This window comes from Panthera leo, chromosome F2, assembly GCF_018350215.1.
Source record: "Panthera leo isolate Ple1 chromosome F2, P.leo_Ple1_pat1.1, whole genome shotgun sequence".
Classification (NCBI taxonomy): domain Eukaryota; kingdom Metazoa; phylum Chordata; class Mammalia; order Carnivora; family Felidae; genus Panthera; species Panthera leo.
The window spans coordinates 63,579,348-63,602,258 of record NC_056695.1 but is presented as its reverse complement, the minus strand read 5'-3'; the positions used below and the strand labels follow the sequence as shown (position 1 = coordinate 63,602,258).

Genomic DNA, 22,911 nt, shown 5'->3' with positions numbered 1-22,911 from the left:
AAAAAAAGACTTAGCAGTTCTAGTTGACAAGTTCATGCAAAGATTTAAAAGAAATGAGGATGTGAAAAAAAATGGGGATGTTGAAGCATGTTTTAAGCCTAGGAAAAATAAGAATCAGAGGCATATGATGAATGTCTTCAAATACTTGAAGAGATTTCATGTTATTGAAAATCAAACAAGCTATTTTGTGCAACTTCTGCAAATCGAAGTTGAATCAATGAACCAACCCAAAGAGATGTGGATTTAGATGTAAAAATTCTCTAACTTAGAACTGGGTCTTCTCTTTTACTAGAAGTTCTGAGGCAGTAGCCTATAAGAGATACTACAGAAGGGAAAGGGAACTGGACAAAATGACCTCTAAGATGCTTTCTCCAACCCTCTACTGTTTATGCTTTAATGTTCACTTTATAAAAGGAGAATTTTATAGTCAACTGATGATCTAGGTCATACAGATTTGCAGATAAAAAAGCAAAGACTAAAAACAGGTCTATAGTTTTTAGATCTATTGCTTTGGTCCAGTGTGTTAACATCGTTTAGCATTCTTTATTTCTTCTCTGCAGTGAAAATACCACCCTCCTCACATCCAGAGTAACCAAAGAAGTTTCCAGGATTGGCTAATGAGGTTGACTTAAGCCCCAGAGGAAGTTAGTGATTATTACTCTTATCTGTGAGCACCATGACATAGTAGAAAACTCTAAGTTAGGAATCAAGAAGACCTAGCTTTGGTGCTATTAGCTTGGTGATTAGCCTTTCCCACCCCCCACCCCTGCCCCCAGTGAACTCCCCATTGCGCATGGCATGGTGACCAGAAATCAAGTGGAAAGCCATAGTCTTAAAGTATCAAAGGGCAAAAAGAGTTCAGGAACTCTAGAAACTGCAAATTGAGAAGGGACATGTCAGAGACAAGTGTGCCACAATGAGGAGAAATAAAATCAGCATAAAAACTCTCCTCAAATCCTAGATACTTCGGAATGATAAAGAGTCAAGTAATCAAGAAAACTTAGCCATCATAAATGTGTGTGCATTTAATAGTAGAGCTTCAAAATACATGAAGCAAAATATGATAAACTAAAGAAAGGAATAATAAGCAAAATTAGAGATGTTAACACTCCTCTCAGAAACTGACTGAAAAACTAGACAAAATATCAATAACAACACAGCAGATGTGAATAACTCTATCAACAAATTAATCTTTAATGATCAGTACATCCAACAACTGCAGAATGTACTTCTTTTTTTTAAGTGTACACAGAAAGTTTTATAAAACGGGCCATATACTGGGCAATAAAATGGGATTCAAAAAATTTCAAAAGCTTGAAAGTTTACAGAGTATGGTTTCCGACAGTAACAGAATTAAATTACAAGTCAACAATATCAGGGGCACCTGGGTGGCTCAGCTGGTTAAGTGTCTAACTTCAGCTCAGGTCATGATTTCATGGTTCACAAGTTCAAGTCCTGCATTGGGCTTTGTGCTGACAGCTCAGAGCCTGGAGCCTGCTTCGGATTCTGTGTCTCCCTGGCTCTCTGCCCACCCCCACTCACATTCTGTCTGTCTCTTTCTCTCAAAAGTAAATAAACATTTTTAAAAAAATTTTTTAATCAAAAATATTACAATATCTTTAAAAATTCAAAGTATCTAGAGATTGAACATGTTTCTAATTAATCCATAGGTCAAAGAAGAAACCACAATGGAAATTAAAAATATTTGGAAGCCGGGGCGCCTGGGTGGCTCAGTCGGTTGAGGGTCCGACTTCGGCTCAGGTCATGATCTCACAGTTTGTGAGTTCGAGCCCTGCGTCGGGCTCTGGGCTGACAGCTCAGAGCCTGGAGCCTGCTTCAGATTCTGTGTCTCCCTCTCCCTCTGCCCCTCCCCTGCTCATGCTCTGTCTCTCTCTGTCTCAAAAATAAATAAAACATTAAAAAAAAAAAAAAAAAGATTTAAAAAAAAAAATATTTGGAAGCCAATAAAAATAAAAAGACAACACATGAACATCTGTGGAATGCAGTTGAGGGATTAGAGAGAAATCTCTAAGTTAAAATATTTACACAAAAAAGAAAAAACATTTAAAATCAATGATCTAATGTTCTACCTAAAAAAGCCAGGAAAAGAAGAGCAAATTAAATCCAAATTAAATTGAAGAAAGGGATTAATAAAGAGTACAAACCAAGGAACTACATAAACTAGTATTAATGAAAATTAACAAAGCCAAAATTTGCTTCTCTGAAATATTAATAAACTTGAAAGATCTTAAGAAAGAGTGGTCAAGAAACAAAGATAGGGAACACAACTAACAATACCAGGAATAAAAGAAATTATATCACTACATATTTCACAAACCAACAAGTGATAAAAAGGAAAAACATTAATAACTTTATGCCAGTAAATCCAAGAATTTAGTTTAATTGGAAAAAATCTTTGAAACACTGAACTTGCTAAAACAGACACATGAAGAAACAGAAAATCCAAACAGCCCTATATGTATTATAGAGATTAAATTTGTTATTAAAAATATTCACAATCTAATGGTTGCCAGAGGGGAGGGGAATGGGAATTGGGCAAAATGGGTGAAGGGGAGTGAGATATACAGGCTTGTGGTTATGGAATGAATAGGTCATGAGAATAAAAGACACAGCATAAAGAATATGTCTGACATTATAATAGTAATGTATCAGGACAGATGGTGGCTACACTTGTGGTGAACATAACATAACATAATATAATGTATAAACTTGTTGAATCACACCTGTTGTAAATCTGAGACTAATGTAACATTGTGTGTCAATTATACTCAAATATATATATATTTTTTCTTTTTATGAATATATATGTATATATATGTATACATATGTTAAGCAAAGTTAGAGATGGTTTCACTAGTGAATTCTATCAAATATTTAAGGGAGATATAATATCAATTCCACACAAACCTTTTCAGAAAACAGAGGTGAACTAGCATCTTTTTATCAAAAACCGATGTCATTACAAAAAATTTAAATTACACGATGTCCTTCATGAACATAGATACAAAAATCCATTCACCAATATATATAAAAATCATTACCAAATAGGGTATATTCTAGAAATGTTATGACTAGTTTAATATTTTAAAATCAATATCACTCAGCATGTTAGACAATATATAAATAAATATACATATCCTCTCAATAGAAACAGAGAAAACACTTGAGAAAATTCACTACCCATTCATGATTTAAAAGAAACCTAGCAAACTAATAGAGGGGAACTTTATTAATCTGACAAAGGGCATCTATGAAAAAAAATCATATATAATGGAGAAATATTGAATGCTTTTCTCCTAAGATCAAGAATAGGAAATGGATGGCAATGCAAACTGGTGAAGCCACTCTGGAAAACAGTAGGGAGTTTCCTCAAAAAAGTAAAACTAGAACTACCCTATGACCCAGCAATTGCACTACTAGGTATTTATCCAAGGGATACAGGTGTGTTGTTTCGAAGGGTCACATGCACCCCAATATATATATTTTTAATCAAAAAGTATATATATACTTTTGTATACACACACACACACACACACACACACACACACACAATGGAGTATTACTCAGCAATCAAAAAGAATGAAATCTTGCCATTTGCAGCTACGTGGATGGAACTAGAGGGTATTATGCTAATCGAAATTAGTCAGAGAAAGACAAATATCATATGACTTCACTCATATGAGGACTTTAAGATACAAAACAGATGAACATAAGGGAAGAGAAGCAAAAATAATATAAAAACAGGGAGGGGGACAAAACATAAGAGACTCTTAAATATAGAGAACAAACAGGGTTGCTCGAGGGGTTGTGGGAGGGGGGATGGGCTAAATGGGTAAGGGGCATTAAGGAATCTACTCCTGAAATCATTGTTGCATTATATACTAACTTGGATGTAAAATAAAAAAGAAATTAATTGAAAAAAGAAATTAAAAAAATTTCCTTCTGAATGAAACAAAAAAAAAAAAAGGAGGGGCGCCTGGGTGGCTCAGTCGGTTAAGCGGCCGACTTCAGCTCGGGTCATGATCTCATGGTCCGTGAGTTCGAGCCCCGCGTCAGGCTCTGTGCTGACAGCTCAGAGCCTGGAGCCTGTTTCAGATTCTGTGTCTCCCTCTCTCTGACCCTCCCCCATTCATGCTCTGTCTCTCTCTGTCTCAAAAATAAATAAACGTTAAAAAAAAAATTAAAAAAAAAAAAAAAAAAGGAAATGGATGTCAGCATTGTAACATGTTTACCATTTCATTCCACATTGTACTAGAGGTCTTAACCAGGGCAATAAGGTGGAAAAAAAAAAAAAAAAGAAAGAAAAGAAAAGAAAAGGCAGAAAGAATGGGAAGGCAAAAGTAAAAGTATCTTTATTTAAAACCAACATGATTTTTTGCACAGAAAACCCTAAAGAACATATCAAAGAAAAAAAAGACCTACTTGAACTAATAAGTAAATTTAGGAAGTCTGCAGAACACAGATCAATAGGTGAAAATTAATCATATTCTCATAGCAACAAACAAATGGAAAAGAAAATAGTTTTTAAAATTCCATATATGATAACATCAAAAAACACAAAATACTTAAAAATCAATTAAGACATGGTATGCTCTACACTCTTTGATGTAAAAACTATAAAAATACAAAACTGAATTCCTGAGAGAAATTTAAAAAGGCTTAAATACATCGAGTAGTATACTATGCTCATGGATTGAAAAACCCAGTATACTATGTTCATGGATTGAAAACCCAATTTTAAAATGTCTTCAAATTAATCTATATGTTCAAAGCAAGTTTAATCAAAATTTCAGGTCATTTTTTATAGAAATTAACTAATTGATTCAAAAAATTTGCAGGGAAATGCAAAGGACTTAGAACAATCAAAACAATCTTTGAAAAGGAGAACAAAGTCAGATGACTCATAATTCCTGATAACAAGCCTTACTATAAAAGCAACTGCAATGACAATAGAGAGGCAGATTATTCTTTGATAAAATTTAATAATAAAATTTTCATATGAATAAATGCACTAATATTAATAAGTGGGATTAGTTTGTAGCTTTCTTTTTATGCTGTGTCAAGTGTGTATATCAGCATTATTTTTCTGATTTCATAAATTTAATTTTGATTTTCCCTTTCTTTCTGTAAATGGTCCTTTGGAACAGTTATAACAGTATTGGTATTATTGATTTCTTGTACATTTTTGTTAACCATTTAATTACAAAATCATGGAACTTTGGCATTTGGGGGAGGCTACTTTTTTCTTTTAATTGTTTTTAATGTTTTATTTATTTTTAAGACAGAGAGAGAGAGAGAGAGAGAGAGACAGAGCATGAGTGGGGATGGGGCAGAGAGAGAGGGAGACACAGAATCTGAAGCAGGCTCCAGGCTCTGAGCTGTCAGCACAGAGCCCGACACGGGGCTCGAACTCACGAACTGTGAGATCATGACCTGGGCTGAAGTCAGATGCTCAACTGACTGAGCCACCCGGGTGCCCCAAGGGGGAGGCTACTTTTTAACAACTTTTTCAAATTTTTTATGCCTGTTGTCTTATTTATAATTTCTATAAACCTAGGATGTTTTACTAATTTGTACTTTGCTTAAAAGTAATCCATTTCATCCTTGTTTTCTAATTTATCGACATACAATAATTGTAATTAGTATTCAATTCTTATAAATTCCTGTAATTTTGTGATTGTTTTCTATTTTCATTACTTAAACATTTGGGCTCCTCTCACTTTGCTTCTTAAATTACAAAAAAAAAATTAAAAAAAACTGTATCAAATTCACAACATCAAAGTAGAAGGAAAAGAAGCAGTAAGCTAGAAATAAGGAAACAGGGAGGAGAGGAAAAATTATAAAGACAAGATGAGAAGGTAGTAAAAATACAGAAAAAAACAAGGGAAAGAGGAAGATAGTACATACTGCCCCATGTTCAAATCTTATACAGACTTTTCTTAATGGTGTGTCTGTCACTTGCTGGTTTTGTGACCCCAGGCAAGGTAGTTTCTGTCCTGGGAGCTCAGCAATCTGAACTCTAAAAGAAGAATAATATTGACTTCTGCAAGTATTTGAGAGACTTAAATGTGTTTCTGAAAGACAAAAAGGCAGGTACTCAAAAAAAGAAAAAAGGCAGTACTTCTACATACACATACACACACACACACACACACACACACACACACACACACACACACACTCATACATAGTATAAAGACAAAAAGGGGATGCCTGGTTGGCTCAGTGGGTTAAGCATCCGACTTCAGTGCAGGTAATCATCTCACAGTTCATGATTTCAAGCCCCACATTGGGCTCTGTGCTGACAGCTCGGAGCCTGGAGCCTACTTCAGATTCTGTGTCTCCCTCTCTTTCTGCCCTTCCCCTGCTCGCTCTCTCTCCCTCTCTCTCAAAAGTAAATAAACATTAAAAAAAAGAGAGAGAGACAGAAAGGATCCAAGATCACCTTCCTGGCCAAATATGGGCCAGTGTTGCCTAGATTGGTAGTCCTCAAAATAACCTCAAAATAGTTCAGTCTATGAACTATGAGATAAGGAAATTATGCCAAAATGTAAATCAATGCATTGGTTTGCTTTCTTCTTCAAGAAAGCTTTGCTATGAAAAAAAAAAAAAATCTCTGCTGAACTAACAGTTTGCTTACTGACATATTTGATTTACATCCTGGTAGTTTTATCTCAGCAGGCAGAAGTAACAGTTTGTGGATAGACACCAATCAGCAGACTATAATTTGCCTGTCACTGGCTTATATCCCTCACTGCAGACCTCCCAACGGATTGCATCTGCCCCTCTGTCCACCGTAACTCTCCAGCAAACCACAGAGCCTTGGTAACTATTTTTACCTTCTGGGTTTTAGATACTATAAGACATCTAGATGGCAGCTTAGCCCATAATAAAAAAGTTCAAAGTGCATAATAGGTCATGAATAAGTGTTGATTGATTGAATAATAGATGACTGAATGATCAGGGCTGATGTGTATAGGTTACAGTTGATGCACTGTACAATTTGCACTTGGCTGAGAGTGAGCGATGCTTGAAACTGGCACTCTGCTTTCCGAGTTGAATGCAAAGCTGTGTTATTCAGAGGAAAGGGTACTATTTTCTTCTTCCAATGGCATGGGTATGCCCAGAGAGACCACCTTTTTCTAATTCATAGAAAGATCCTATGTAGATTAATAGCAGTCCTGTGAATGACTCAAATGCAAGGGACTTGACTGCAAATTGACCTCAGAAGACCGCTCAATCTTAAACTAGGTGGTGTAAGTTCTACAGGATAGAAGGCACAGCCATCCCCAAAGCATGACAAATTAGAGTGACAGCTCCTTGATTCAGGAATGATCCATGAGCTGGCTCTTTCTTTTTACCTCCTTTTTTTAAGGACTGACATAACTCCTTGGTCAAAGACATGGGGGTTGTCTTTAACTAAACTCTATACTATAAGCAGTATAAAGGGTAGCTGCACATCTCAGTGTAGGTATCTCATCCTTTAGGAAGGCTTCCCTGATCTCCCAGGTGTGGGTCACATGCTCCACCATGGTTCCTATGGTAGTAATCTTTATATTGCACTCTGAAGCACCTAACACTGTACTGTAATTGGTTATTTGCATTTCTACCTACTAACGCGTATTGTATTTTGAATGGTTGGCACAATTTTGGTACATGGCAGGAGGCAGCTCAGGGAAGTAGAGGAAGAATGGAAGCCAAAAACCTGCAGTAAACTCTTTTTAGGTATCAATTCATTTAAATGTAGATTATCAATCTGTCTATAAAAACAGACGGAGAGCCACCCAGGAAGGAACAGACAGTTGTCTAATAGTGTCCCCTTAGTGCCCCTAGTTATAGACACATCCTAAGACAATCGATGGACTCAGCAAAGCCCAGCCTCCCTCTAGATCAATTTTCATAAACAATCCAGGTAATTTCTGGGAAGAAAGAGACCAAGCGCTACTCCCTAAAATTGAAAGTTAGAGACACCTGCCTGGATGGCTCCAACAAAGGCCCACTGACGGCTAAGTTCGCCAAGAGCATAGATTAAAAAAATCACCTTGAAGAAATGGGGAGTCTAGTCTCCAAGTCCTGACTTAGACCCTCAACTCTCAGAAATTCCCATGGCCTTTCTAGTCACCACCCTCTCAAAAATGGAGAAGAGAAAGAGAGAAGGGGGAAAGTGGGAAGAAGGGAGAGTAAGGGATGAGAGCAGCCATTTTTGTCTTTCAGGCTCTGTACTGGATCATAGATCTTGACCCTCCAGTGTGGCTATTGTTATCCCTGTTTTCTAGGTGAGGAAAATAAAGCTCAGAGAGGTTAAGAAACATGGACAGGGGCACAAAGGAGCAAGTTCCATCCCCTGTTTCAGCTACGAGATTGTATGGCCTCAGTTGACACCGTCCATGTCATTCACACACCCCTCCCCAACCCCATCAAAGAAGCTGATGGAGAATATATCCAGTGGGATCTGGGTTCAAATCTTTTTTTTTTTTTTTTGTAATTTTTAGAGATTGAGAGAGAGAGACGGAGACAGAGAGCAAGCCAGGGACAGGGGAGAGGGAAAGGGAGAGAGAGAGAGAGAGACAGGGAATCTCAAACAGGACCCATGCCCAGCATGAAGCCCCATGCAGGGCTCAATCCCACAACTTTAGGAATATGACCCTAGGCAAAATCAAGAGTCTGACACTCAACCAGCTGAGCCACCCAGGCATCCCCATTCAAATCTTATACAGACTTTTCTTAACCGTGTGTCTGTTTTGTGACCCCAGGCAAGGTAGTTCTATTCTGGGAGCTCAGTGATGTGAACTCTAAAAGAAGAATAATATTTACTTCTGCAAGTATTTGAGAGACTTAAATGTGTTTCTGAAAGACAAAAAGGCAGGTATTCAATAGGTATTCAAAAAAAAAATGCCAGTACTCTCTCTCTCTCTCTCTCACACACACACACACACACACACACACACACACACACACACTCACCACCTCCGCTGGAACAGGTTGGTCTCCACTCAAGGCTTAATTGTATACAGAAGAGTAACTGGATCCCTGCCACTTTGTATTTAGTTCTAGAAGAAGCAAGAAGAGATTGTTTTCCCGACACCCAGCACTATCAAGGGCAAAACTGCCAAGGAGGAAGTTTGTTTTTGTCATTTTCCTTTAAGCTCTCCACTCCCCACCCCGGACTCCAGCTGTCTCCTCTGTACCCTGGGGGCACCATCTAGTGTCTCATTTAACAACAACCTTGTTCTACATAAACTGTCCTCATCTCAGATAATTTGTTAGCTCAGCGGTACTCAAATAATACCACCTCAGCCTGCAGCAATTCAGGAAGGCCTTTGTCCTTTAAAGGAATCTTGGGTTACACACAACAGGCCAGGAAAATGGCAGTCATCTGGCTGAGTTTGGATAAAAATGACGGCAAATGTGGCTCTGGAGTCACATAACTGCTAAAATTGTCTGTCAGCTTAAAACAGGCAAAAGATTTTTGTGCTTTACTAGGTGACATTAGGAAGTATTTAAGAGCCAAAGGGCACACACCCCAAGGAATTTTTTTTTTCTTTTTTTTGGTGTGTGGGCTGGGGCTTGACCTAGTGCCCCTTAAGTCATACCACTTTGCTCAGCCCATTCTTCAGGCAGCCCTGGCTGATCCGGAAAACCAAGACGCGCACGTGGAAGGCCCCAAGAGTTCTCCGAAATCCTCAGCTGGACCGTTAGCAGCAGGAAAAGGGCCAAAGGGCTCCTCCCATCAATCCTGAAGCCTGGGACCTGCCCAAAATTGTTCCAGGAATTCTGATGGGTTCCAAGAAAGACTTCTCGGGGATTTACTGAGAGGCCTCACCAGTGTGTCTCCCGTCCTTCCAAAGGGACCCCCAGGAGGCCAGGGCTGCAGTGGAGGCTCAGGTCCATCCTGGCACAGGGCTCTCCAGGCAGAAGGAGGTGCCCAGTGTTTAGTGAGTGTGTATATTGTACATGGATAAACCTTGAAAACATTTTGCCAGGTGAAAGAAGCCAGTCACAAAGACCACGTGCATATCGTGTGCCTCCATTTACATGAAATGTCAACAGAAAGTATAGGTCAGTGGTTGCCAGGGGCTGAGGGGTGGGGGATGGTCAGATTGAGAAGAAATGGGAAGTTACTGCTAAGTATGGAATATGATAAGTATGATAAAAATGTTCTAAAATTGATTGTGGGGATGGCTGCACCACTCTGTGAATATACTCTCTGAATATAAAAACCATGGAATTGTATACTTGTATAGTATAAGAATTATATCTCAATAAAGCTGTTTAAAAAAAAAAATCCTGAAGCCTATTACAGTAACCAAGCCATCAGGGCCAGATTCAGAGCAAATCCATCCAAGTTGTTCTTTTGGAATAAGCAAAAGTCCAAATGTTATCCCTTCATTCAGTCACTCCTTCATTCACTCATTCTAAATTTACCAGTGAGTTCTCTGTGTGCACAACTGGACCACCTTATCAGAAACAGAACACCAATTTTCCTCATGGCACCCAGCACGAGTCTGTTTGCTGGATTTGCATACAACCCCTTTATCACAGGCTGAAACCAGGAAGCGCCCTCCTAAGCCCTTCCTAGGTGAGGGGCCCCAAAGTCTTTAAAGGGGAGTTTCAGGAACATCTGTTTGCATTTTTGCCACTTTCTCTGTTCCTCCCTCTCCGTGTTCCTCCCCCTTCAGCCTCTGCCCAGCAGACTCTCTAAAACTTCCAAAAGGGAGTCCAAAACTTCCAGAGGGAATGAGGCTTTCAGTAGCAGCTCCAGAAGCAATTTTCAGGGGGGAAATCCTGGCCCCCGGTGAGAGCTGCACACGGGCTCCATTTGGGCATCTTCCCTAAAGACAAGCGCAAAGCCTGGGCCTACGTAGGAAGGGAGACCCCCAGTCAACCCTGAGCTCGTGTGCCACAGGGCGTGCTTCACACAGAGGACCCAAGAACCCACTACCACAGTCCGAGGGCCTCTAGTTCTGGACTTGCGGGCGGCGTCCACACTCGCCTAGGACAGAAGGCACTCCTGTGGCCCCACGCTGGTTCCTCCCGGCCCTTCCCTAACCCTGCCCTGCCGGTGCGCGCTGCACGCCAAAGCCCAGCTCTCCTGGATGCATCCCTGCCCGGGCGCAGCGTGCGTACCCTTAGGCTTCAAGCAGGAAGGGGTGCAGAGGGATAAACCTGGAGGAGATGAGGGGCGGAAAAGCCAGGGCAGAGAAGACCCTCCGACACCACAGCCTGGCGGTGCGTGTCAAAGCCGCAACCGCCTGCGAGAAAAAAGCCCGCAGCATCCGGGTTTCCTGGCGCAGACACAGAAGAGCAGCTACCGCCAACGTCCTCCATCTATGTGCTCTTTTTGCTCCTCTTTGCGTCTAGCGCCTGACCCCAGCGCTGATCTGTGGCTGGGTAAATTTGGTCTCCCATGACCTCCATCGACTTCTCTTCCAAGAGCCCCCAAATACAATCTAAATAAAAAGACCGTGCTGTCTATTTATATACAGCCCTCCAAGACAAATTCCTAAACCCCTTTCTCACCAGACTGTCGCCTTGACTAAGCCGCTTCCACTTGGAAATGCTGGAATTGCCCGTGTCTCCAAGCCAAAACCTCTTCTTGCCGCCGCGCGCTCAAGGCACCCACGTACAGGGCAAAGTTCCCGGGAACAACAAAAGGCATCACACTGGCTTTGCATTCGCAGCACGTAGCACCTCCAAACTCCCTGCCCAGCGAACCCCGCTAGGAGGCATCTGGGTGCACCAGCCCATCCCACCCCAGAGGTTCCCGGCCATCCGGGGAGCCCGCTCTGATAAGGTCCATGGAATTGCGCTGCGTCTGCAGGTGGCTCACCCTCTCTCTCCACTTTTCCTTCCTCACGAATAGATTTTTCAAGGCCGACCCGAAGTAGGGCAGAGAAACATTAGAACTGACCTGTGCAGGGGAATGTTCTAGCCCAGGTTGGGGACCTCTCGATGCCTAGGTAGGATCCAAGTTCCGCCGAGAGCTGGTTCTTGGGGGCGCTCTGCTCTCACTCGCTTCCCGCCTTGTGCCCCTTTTAATTAGCCTCTCGCTCTCCCTTTCCCTCTTCCCTACTCCCTCTCCCCCTCTCCCACTCCAGCTCCCACTCGGCAACCCGGAGCTACCTCCTCTCCGGCGCTTCCCTCCTGCCAGGCGCCCAGGATCAGATAAGAGGAAAGGAAGGCCAACGGGCGGCCAATTATAGAGCGGAAGGTGGCCGCGGGGGCGGAGGTTGGGGAGGTGGGAGGCAGGCCTAAGTCTCAAACGCCCCCTACCTTATCTCCTCCTCCTCTCCCCACCCCCTCCCCACTAAAGGAGCCCGCCCGCGCGCCTCCCCTGCGCCGCCCCTGACCTGGCTGCAGCCCCAGGTGCGCGCCGCAGCCGGGTGTCGTGAGCCCCCTCGGACCGTGGCTAGTGTGGGGCTGCTGAGCCAGGCCCTGCGGCCGCTTTGCGAGGTGTGGCACCCCCTCCAGGACTCAGCTACTGTGCGCCCCAAACCCGGCTTGTCTTCCCGCGTCAAGGACTTTGAGCTTGGGAGCGCGCACCCACTGAGCGCGGAAGGTACCCTTCCTCCCCTCTTCTCGCTTCCTTGTCCGAACCGGGGGCTGCCAACGCAGCGACGTTCAAATTGTGACGTGCAGGAGAATCATCTGAGGGTGTTGAAATGGATGTATTTGTAGGCTTATGAGGACGAATGTCGGCAGTGTCCACAGCTGCAACTTCCCAATTCCCACTCGCAAAGATCCTGTTTCAACAGGTCTGAGCTGAGGCCGGGACTCTGCATTTCTCAAACGCCCTGGTGGTTCTGATGCATGCAGGCCACCCTGTGAGGGTCTCTACCCTGAGATGTGAAGACCCCGTGTCCAGTGTCAAGGGACTGGGGCTGCGCAGTCACCCTCTGGGCCCCCTAAAAAAGTCATCATCGTTACCCATTTTTGAACCGTGCACAAGTCCCCTTCGGCGTTCTTTACATTCCAGCTTGTGTGCACACAAACGTTGGGGAGGGAGTTACAGAAACAATTTAGCAAGAACTCATTTGTGCAGGAAAAAGCTCTCTCACGTTGGAAAACAGCTAACGGCTCATGATAGAAGAGAAAGGGCAAGCGGTCTTCTTAACCTGCTTCCCACAAGCCCAGCTGAGAATACAGAAAGAGGGGCGTTTGAAACCTTTAGAGGGAGGTCCCTTGGACATTCTAACCGGCCCAACCGCTGTCAGCCACCAACTCCCCTTTCCCCGATTTTGCGTGCTGTTTTATCTCCTTGTCAATGCTCTGAACTTCCTCGCTGGTCCTGCGGTTGGCGCGGAAAGGGCCCGCACCGACGCTCTGCCTCCATTGGTCCCTTTTCAAATTGGCCTTGGCTCTGCCACAGGGCGGGGCCCAAGCTAGGCGCGGTTTTGCAAACTGGGCTTCACTTCTCCGGGGGTCAGGCAGCGGGTGCAACTTTGAAGGAGGCGGAACGCGTCCGAGCGCCCCAGATAGACTGCAAGGGTGCGAGCGCCACCTGGTGGTTCCGCCTGGGGGTTTGGGAGAGGGCGGGAACTGCAAAGATAGCCATCCACCTTGCCTTGAAGAGACCAGAATTCCTGAAATACAAAATTTACTCCTGGAGACAGCTACCACTTTGGTTGCTCCTCTGCCCCACCTCCCCATGCAAGTGCCGGTTCCCTCTTTTCACTAATAAAATCTCTTTTGTAAAATTTAAGTATAGCTGACTCACAATATTACATTAGTTTCAGGTGTACAACATAGTGATTAAGCTTATGCTAAGCTCACCCCAGGTGTCACTACCATCTGTCACCATGCAATGCGATTACAGTATCATTGACTATATTCCCTATGCCGTGCCTTTCATCCCTGACTTATTCATTCCATACCTGGAAACCGCTATTTCCCACTCCCCTTCACCCTTTTTGCCCATCCCTCTACCCCCTCCACTCTGGCAACCAACAATTTGTTCTCTGTGTTTATGGGCCTGTTTCTGCTTCATTTTGTTTTTCAAATTCCACACATAAGTGAAATCATATGGCATTTGTCTTTCTCTGACTTATTTCACTTAGTATAATACCCTCTCAGTGCATCCATATTGTCACAATGGCAGGATCTCGTTCTTGTTCACGGCTGAGTAATATTCCAGTGTGTGTGTGTGTGTGTGTGTGTGTGTGTGCGTGTGACACTTTCCTCATCCATTCATCTATCAGTGAACACTTAATTTGCTTCTATAACTTGGCTTTTGTAAATAATGCTGCAGTAAATGTAAGGGTACACATATCTTTTTGAATTTGTGTTTTTATTTTCTTTGGGTAAATACCCAGTGGTGGAATTACTGGATTGTATGATATTTTTTTTATGTTTGTTTATTTTTGAGAGAGACAGAGACGGAGCATGAGCAGGGGAGGTGCAGAGAGAGAGGGACATCCAGAATCTGAAGCAGGCTCCAGGCTCTGAGCTGTCAGCACAAAGCCCGATGCTTGGTTCAAACTCAAGAGCCTTGGGATCATGATTGTATGATATTTCTGTTTTTAAATAAAATCTATTCATGTTGGGGTGCCTGGGGGGCTCAGTTGGTTGAGCGTCCAACTTCAGCTCAGGTCATGATCTCGCTACTCCTGAGTTGGAGCCCCACATTGGGCTCGCTGCTGTCAGCGCAGAGCCTACTTAGCATCCTTTGTCCCCTACCTCTCTCTGCCCCTCCCCCACTCACGCACACACACATACACTCTCTCTCTCTCTCTCTCTCTCTCTCTCTCAAAAATAAATAAACATTAAAAAATCTACTCATGTCTTTCATTTTTACCAAGATGTAGATGACTGGTGTAAAATCAGCTTTTCCTGCAATTCCACTGGGAGAGGTAGTGGCATATTAGCACAAAGTTTTAGGCAGAGGGAGAAAAAAGTATTTAGGATAAAACTATAGAAAAGTAGAAATGATTTTTAAATGTGAAATATGTACACAAGAATCCATATGCAGCAAATAGAGCATACTATTTGGTAAAAATCCTATACAATAATGAATATTGATTTTGTAATGGTACAAAAGGTTATTTTTTAAAAGTTTAACTCATCCTACCTTCATCTCTTTAACTTTTGACTTGTGGCATTTCACTTTGAATGTAAACAAATTTCAGTTAATGTTGAATCAGAATGACTGGTTTTAATCAGCTGTCCATTAGGTTGCAGTTGTGTGTAAATTTCCAGCCCCTTCAAAGGGGTGTTTATTCAACATTTATCTTAAGGTCAGCCCTCAGAACCTGGTAGAGTACTGAGAACAGAATCATAGAAACAAGACTAGATGGTCTCCTCCCTCAATCTAGAAAAAACTATATCTGAATGAACATGTGAACATCTGGGCCTTCCCAAAGATATCCAAAAAACGTCAGCTTCCCACAGTAATTGATCTCAGGACTCAGCAACTCTTCTTAGACTCTCATCCTGAGCTTGACATGACTGTGACGTTGTCTCTCCCTAAGGACCCCACACACACTGTTTCCCTTCTGCCAATCACCTGAAAACTTACAAGAAGACTGTGCATCCAAACTTGAATTGAAGGGCCTCTGTCTCTTGCTTGTTTCACTTTGGTGAAGTTATTTTGCCTCTCTGAGCCTAACTCCTTGTGTATAAGAAGGGAGTCATTAATTGCATCACAGGGCATGGCCATGTGGATTAAAGGACAGATGGGTTTATGGACCTATCCATGATAATGATAAATGGTAGCTGTATCACCCAAACCAGGACTGTCCCTCTTCTGCCCATTGCATATGGCTATACCCTCTTCAGCAGCCCCTTCCAGAAAATTCTCCTTGTGATGTTTCTCAACAGAAGTGCTATTGGCATTTCGGTAGGACAGCATGACTGCCCCCATCATGGCAGGATATTAATTATTTCTGACTCCATCACCAATTTCCAGTATCACTCTCCTCTTCACCTAGTCACTATGAAAACCCAAAATACCACCATGCATTTTCTCATACACTCTGTAGCAAACCACAGTTTCCAGCTTCATGAGTTATTTGCAATTCTTCTCCAACCCCCCGGTAACAGGCAGCTATGATTTTTTTCCTCAGCCCAGCATCCATTTCCCCTTCTTTTGTTAACAGAGGGTTCACCCTCAGCCAGTAGGCAGGCACCAGCTGACAATACACCATGCCTTCAAGCCATACCCATGGCCCACGCCCCTGCTCCCATATTCCCCCTTTCCATGCTGACTATCCCATCCCTGCTCTTGAGACTCCCAGTGTTTGTCATGATCTTGCATCAGCACAGCTAGTAAGAGAGAATTAACCTCCTGCACAGCAGGGAACCTTCACGACCCTGCCCCATAGTCAAGGGCTGATGTACCTTCTAATTGATGGATGTCCCTGCCATCAATATTGCATCTCACCCTAGAGTAACACAGCTCTGAGTTCTTTTCAGGAAATTGCTTCTACTCCATTGGATGTAGCTGTGATGGGCTGTCATGAAGAGTTCTCTAGTCTCCCCTAGCCAAGTGTGGGCATAAACTCTAAACTAGGCCAACCAGATGCTCTGTCCCTAAAATGTGAGTAGAAAGTGGTGGGACACAGGGCAGAAAAAAAGTGTTTACTAAATTTTTATCTCAAATCATCCTAGCAGTGAGGCCTGAGGTACTAATAAATACAAATACACCTAGACATAGTTCTAACATCCAGTAGAAACTCACCGATACAGCTGTGCCTGTTGCCAAAATATTGAAATACTTCCATAGCAATTAGTAGATAACTGCCTCCCTCACCCCTGAATGTCTTCTTCACCATCCCTTTCCCGGGACCATTATCCCAGGTCTCCCTTTGATCCAACAACAGCAGAATTAACCCTTATACTATTGTCTGAATGTTTGTGTCTCCTCAAAATTCACATGTTGAAATCCTAACCCCCAAATGTAGTGGTATTAAGAGATGGAGCCTTTGAAAGTTGCTTAAATCATGAGTCTGGAACCCTCATGAATGGGATTTGCACTCTTCTAAAAAATGCTCTAGGGGAATCCCTAGCCTTTTCCACCATGTGAGGTTACAAAGAGAAGTCTGCAACCCAGAAGGGGACCCTCATCCCACCGTACTGGCACCCTGAGCTCAGACTTCCGGTGTCCAGAACTGTAAGAAATAAATTCCCGTTGTTTATTGGCTGTGCAGTCCATGGCATATTGTTATAGCAGCCCAAAAGGAAGGGATAAAACACCCTACATCAACTAAGGGCCTCTGGGTCTCTGCTCAAGTGTGGCCACTGGCACCCCTTCAGACTGGGCTGTGCCTGCGCCATATTGTTGTTCAATTTTTTTAATATCAGCACAGAACTCCAGAATATCTTTGGTTTCTGTACTTCCTGAAGTTCTTGTTCAGTTCTGTGAGCTACCCCATTTTTTCTAAATCTGCTTTTTTTTTTTCTGCTAACTAAAGAACTCCAATGGAGTCAATCTTCATTTTACCAACCCTGAAGCTGAGACAAAGGAGAGAGCACATCCAACCTTCCCTAGAGGATTAATAGCAAAGTCAACACTAGAATTCCTAAATGTCTTAACTCCTAGACCAGAGCTTTTCCCCACCAGAGTGCACTGACCCTTTTCCAAGCAATACTATGATACCTCCTATGCATATATAGGCTTTTTGCTTTATGAAGTACATTCAAGTATCTCATCCTATTTTAATACATCGGCTCTGCAAGGCAAGAATCATTCCAAAGGTTAAAATCATACTGTCTTATTCTGTCCTTTGTGGGGCTGGAGTCCCCCCAGCTCCACACAATCACCTTTCATATTCCTGAACCAGTGATTAAGACATTCCTCCTCTTCTCATCTCCATGGCCCAGATCAAAGTCAGGACTTTAAAAGCGGCCAAGTTTTTCATGGGTGACAGCACCCTGTCAATGTATGCATGCTGCATAAAAGGTTCTATTCATGGCATAATAGGGTTGGAGCAAGCCTAAGGGATTATATATGTGTGCTAACCCCTCCCCTTTACGAATGAAGAAACTGAGGTCCAGTGAATCAAATCCACTGTCCAAATCCCCAGAAAGAGTCAGTGGCAGATATTACTAGATTTAGTATCATCTGACAATAAGCCACGACTCTTTCCAATAATAGTAACACCATAATAATAAGAAAAGACTTTACTGAGAGTCTTTTGGATACCGAATATTTGAGAAGACTCAAAGGGACAATTTTAATTATTTAAATTATTATTTTGGTAAAGTAATTCATACATGTAATTTAAAAACTCAAATAATACTAATAGCTTATTTTAAAATATTGTCTTGCTTTCCAGAAGTAGTCACTTTTAACTCTTAGCAGTTTTTTCTGACATTTTCAAATCTCCATATTTCTAGATAAAACACATGTACTGCTATATGTTTATTAATCAATTTTAAGCATCATTCTTATGTTTCCTATTATGGTAGAAGAGGGTGTAGTCTTCTAGGCTTCCATCCTCTCTTCTCCTCTATCTTTCCAATATGAGTAGATTACATTTTTTGATTAAATCTGTATTCAGTGTTTCCATTCATATGCTTTGCAAATATTATTCATATAAAATCATCATAATGCATTATGATTATTTTCCCTTTTTACTTTTAGTTTTTCCAGGAGTTAATTATTGCCTTGATTTTCGTCTGCTACATTTTCTTTTTGCTTTTTTGCTGATCTTTCCAACTATTTCCAATAACATCTTAGTACAGTTTCATAAAGCCACATATATTGGGTAAGAAAAAAATTTAAACATCCTTCCTTCTCCAGGCAGATTTCTCTTTAGACCTGCTGTTCAGTGTCATCCTGGCCTTTGCTTAACTACTTGGAATTCCCTCTGTCTTTCTCCAAGATTGGCTTCCTGATTTTCTGGAAATCATGTCTTCTTCAAGTATATTTTCTTGTTTTGGTTGATTACATCCTCCAGGAGTTTTCTCCAGGTGAAAAGATGGTTCAGCAGTAGCAGGCATGGTGATGATAGTTTGTCTCTTGAATCATGCTATTTCGACCTGAATGGCTGCCCTATGCACATGAAGCCCAAGTATTATCCTGGGGGTTCTCTTTATTTCTCTCCTATGTTGAATATACTGTTTTCCATGTTGCACATCTTCCTAGAGCTATTTTTACTCTGTTGTTTTGAAGAAGGACATCCTCTAGTGGTATCATAACATGGGTACATGAGGAGGGAAGAGAGACTTTTGAGATTTTGTTTGTATTTACTTTTAAATTTCATTACTAGTTTGGCTATGCATAGAATTTTAGCTTAGAAGTAATTTCCCTTCAAAATTTTGAAGACATTTCTCCCTTATTTCTTGCTTCTAGCATTGCTGGTGTAATGAAGAAGCCATTTCTGACTTTTAATCAATTCCATTCCAAGCAGAACTAACCTTTCCCTCCTTTCAACTATTATTGTAATTATTGTATATTTTTGCAAAAATAAAAAACAAACTTACTTTAAGAGAGCTCTTCTATTGCTGTCAACTCTGGGTGATATTTAATATATTTCTTTCTTACCTGCCCAGGTAGAATGTCTGCTTTCTGGGAGACAATAAAATAGGGCAATATAAAAAAGCATGGATTCTAGCAGAGTTCTGGCACCACTAGTAACCTTGGATAAGTTACTGAAGCTCTTTGTTTCCATTTCCTAATTTCTAAAACAGGAACAGTAAGGGTATGTACCTCATGGATATATTGTAACTATTAAATGAATTAATCTATCCAACTTAATGAATCCATGAAAAACCTACGAAGTGTGTCAGGCACCTAGTAAGTTCCTCACTGCTAGCTGATATTAACTGCACCAGATACCTCTTTGTACCATCCACTCTTTTTATTCCATCTTTTTGTACAATGAGGTCTTAATATATATGTGTGCATTTAAAATTTACTATTAGAAAATTATATAGATAAAATATGCCAGAAATAAACTCTATACCTATTTGCACAAAAAATTAGTCCTAAATGTTCAGACAATAATTAGAAAAAATATATTTTTTTATTAATTTGTAATATGTACTTTTTGTAATTTGTAATACGTACTTTTGTCTTAGTCAAAAATTCACTTCAGTGAGCAGTGTGGGAGCAAGACCCTAATAGAATTGTAATTGCTTTAATATTTGCCCTGCTAGGAGCATTCAGGGTAATGCAGCCCTGCAAAAGTCTAGAATCGTGTGCTGTATTGCTGGACCAAATTCTTTTTCCTGAGTACTAGGTTTGCTATGGTTTAAACCTTAAAGACTGACACCACTGTGAAGTGCATCAGTGGGATAACCCATAGCCTCTTGCTTTGCTTATAGTAGGGATTCAACAAAGACTTGTCAGTGTAAGTTACTTCAACAGGAATCAGAAGCAGGGTTCCAACTGGTTGAGGAAGTCTTTTTGCTTTGATTCTTCCTGTGTAAAAACTATCAATTACAAGTCCTCTGTGGAGAAGCAGATGTGCTAATATCAACAACAACATAGGGCCTTACTCTTAATAGGGGCTTGATAAGGGTTTGCTACATTGCATCGAATGAAATTAATCAATTATGCCTCGTCAATTCTTCCCATATGGCTATCATCAGTTTTAAGTCATCCACCTAAATCCATATGCATAGCACATGGTGACTGTCTGACTAAGAGGGTAGGTGACAGAAACTTCAGGAGCCATCCACTTATTTATACATTCATTTAATCAGTAAATACTTATTCATCACCTGTGACCTTCCAGGCAATATTCAAGGTATTGGGGATACAGAGTAAAGAAAAGAAGTGCCTGCTTCTTAGAACTTACCCTTGATGGGGAGAGACAGAAAACACATAAACCAATAAATATATAATATATTGTCATTGGTAAGTGCTAGAAAGAAGAATAGGACAGGGGTGGAGAGGCATCCGGGTGGCCCAGTCAGTTAAGCATCCAGCTCTTGATTTTGGCTCAGGTCATGGTCTCACAGTTCATGAGATCAAGCCCGGCATCCGGCTGTGTGCTGATAGCATGGAACCTGCTTGGGATTCTCTCTCTCACTCTCTCTCTGCCCCTCCTCTCTCTCAAACAAACTGATATATATATATATATATATATATATATATTTTTTTTTTTTTTTTTTTTAATTAAAAAGATGGGGATGGAAATGGACAAAAGCTGCCCTTTTAGATGCACAGAGCATTTGAGCAGAGACTGAATGGAGGAAGGGAGCCCACTGTGGAACTAGCTGGAGGGCAGAGAAAAGCAAAAGTGCAAAGCCTGTGACGTTGGAAGGACTGGCAGGATGCCTCTGAGAGAGAAGAGGAGTAAGAAAGATAGACATGGTTGAGGGATGAGATCAGAGAGGCTGCTGGGTCCACATAGCATAAAGCCCACAGGCAAAGGCTTTGGGTTTTTACTCTGCGTGAGAAGGGGAGTCTTAAACATATGAGTGATATGGTTGGATTTAACTACCAAGACCATTCAGCATCCAGATGTGTCTTTCTCATTTGCTTCCCTTATCTGAAAATCTTGCTTTTTTTAAAATAAGGTATCCATTTTTTAAAGTTTATTTATTTATTCTGAGAGAGAGAGAGAGAGCAAGAGAAGGACAAAGAGAGAGGGAGAGAGATAATCCCAACCAGGTTCTGCTGTCTCAGTGCAGAGCCTGATGTGGGGCTCAAACTCACGAACCATGAGATCATGACCTGAGCCAAAATCAAGAGGCTGACGCTTAATCAACTGAGCCACCCTGGCACCCCTGAAAATCTTGTTTTTGAGAATGATGACAAGAAGAATTTTATAGTATAGCCATTTTGCTTTCAAAACTTCTTGAAATAAACAATTATGTATGATCCTCACCACAAAGCTATTGTTATAGAAAGAGCACATAGTATCATCTATTTATTTTTGAGAGAGAGACAGAGCACAAGCCAGGGAGGGGCAGATACACACACACACACACACACACACACACACACACACACACACACAGAATCTAAAGCAGGCTCCAGGCTCTGAGCTATCAGCACAAAGCCCAATGTGGGGTTCGAACTCACGAACCATTAGATCATGAGATAATGACCTGAACCGAAGTCAGACACTTAACTAACTGAGCCACCCAGATGCCCCAGAAAAATGTTTCTTGTAGGCCATGGCAGATTTCCAGGAAGAACTAGCACTTTAGGATGGGGTTCAACTCACTGCATAATTCATTCAAATTCTCAAACACCACAAAAACGCTTCTGTTTAGAGACCCAAAGGAGGCTCCAAGACCATAAAGGGTTACATATATTCCTTGCCTAGAGGAGGTGTCTGGCACAGAGACCCAACCTTAAACTGGGGAAGAAATGCTCACAAACCTTCAGTTCATTCTGAACCTCTTGCGAAGGGAACTTGCCAAGTCTGATCTGTCAGCACTTGTGATAATGGAGTAATTTTTGACTGCCTGTGATGATAGCACTGATCAAGATTTCAAAATATGTTCTTAACTACATAGGACAAAAATGTATTCTCATCTAAGAGGTTTCAAATCAACGATCAGAATGAACATATCCATCGAACCTTTGAAATAACTAGATGCAGCATGGTTGGTTTGCTCCTGGGATACCATTTGTATTCATTTATAACGTTGTAAGAGCTTCAGGAATTTTATTTGATACTGAAACCCAGCCACATCTAGAAGAAGCAAAAATTCTGTTGGTGAAGGTGTGAAATTCTGGTAAACGTGAAGCATGTCTCAAAAAGCAGTTCCCTTTAAAACTTGTGAATATAGTTTTTATGTTTGAACTTCACAATTCAAATGACTGTCGGTCATCACCAAGTCTTTGGGGCTAAACTGAAACACAAGAATTGACTTGGATGGCCTTACACTGTCTTCCTTTTTTTTTTTTTTTTTAATCTAATTGTATGATGCATGCAAGTGGAATTTTCCTGGAGTCTCAAGTGTATTCTTTTTGTTTTTCCCAAACTTTTT

General features: G+C 41.5%; 1 protein-coding gene across 6 annotated transcripts in view; it reads right to left on the bottom strand.

Moving 5' to 3' along the window:
* The window catches only part of COL14A1 (collagen type XIV alpha 1 chain), a 211,852-nt gene extending 199,285 nt beyond the window's left edge, over positions 1–12,567 (bottom strand). For 3 of the 6 annotated variants that reach the window (XM_042923825.1, XM_042923829.1, XM_042923830.1), the window contains exon 1: positions 11,933–12,226. The gene's annotated coding sequence lies outside the window, so the exon portion shown is untranslated. Of the gene's footprint in view, positions 1–8,985; positions 9,072–11,541; positions 11,643–11,932; positions 12,227–12,371 lie in introns of those variants that run through there. The other 3 variants (XM_042923827.1, XM_042923826.1, XM_042923828.1) reach the window with 3 other exon arrangements.
* Positions 12,568–22,911: the final 10,344 nt, after the last annotated feature.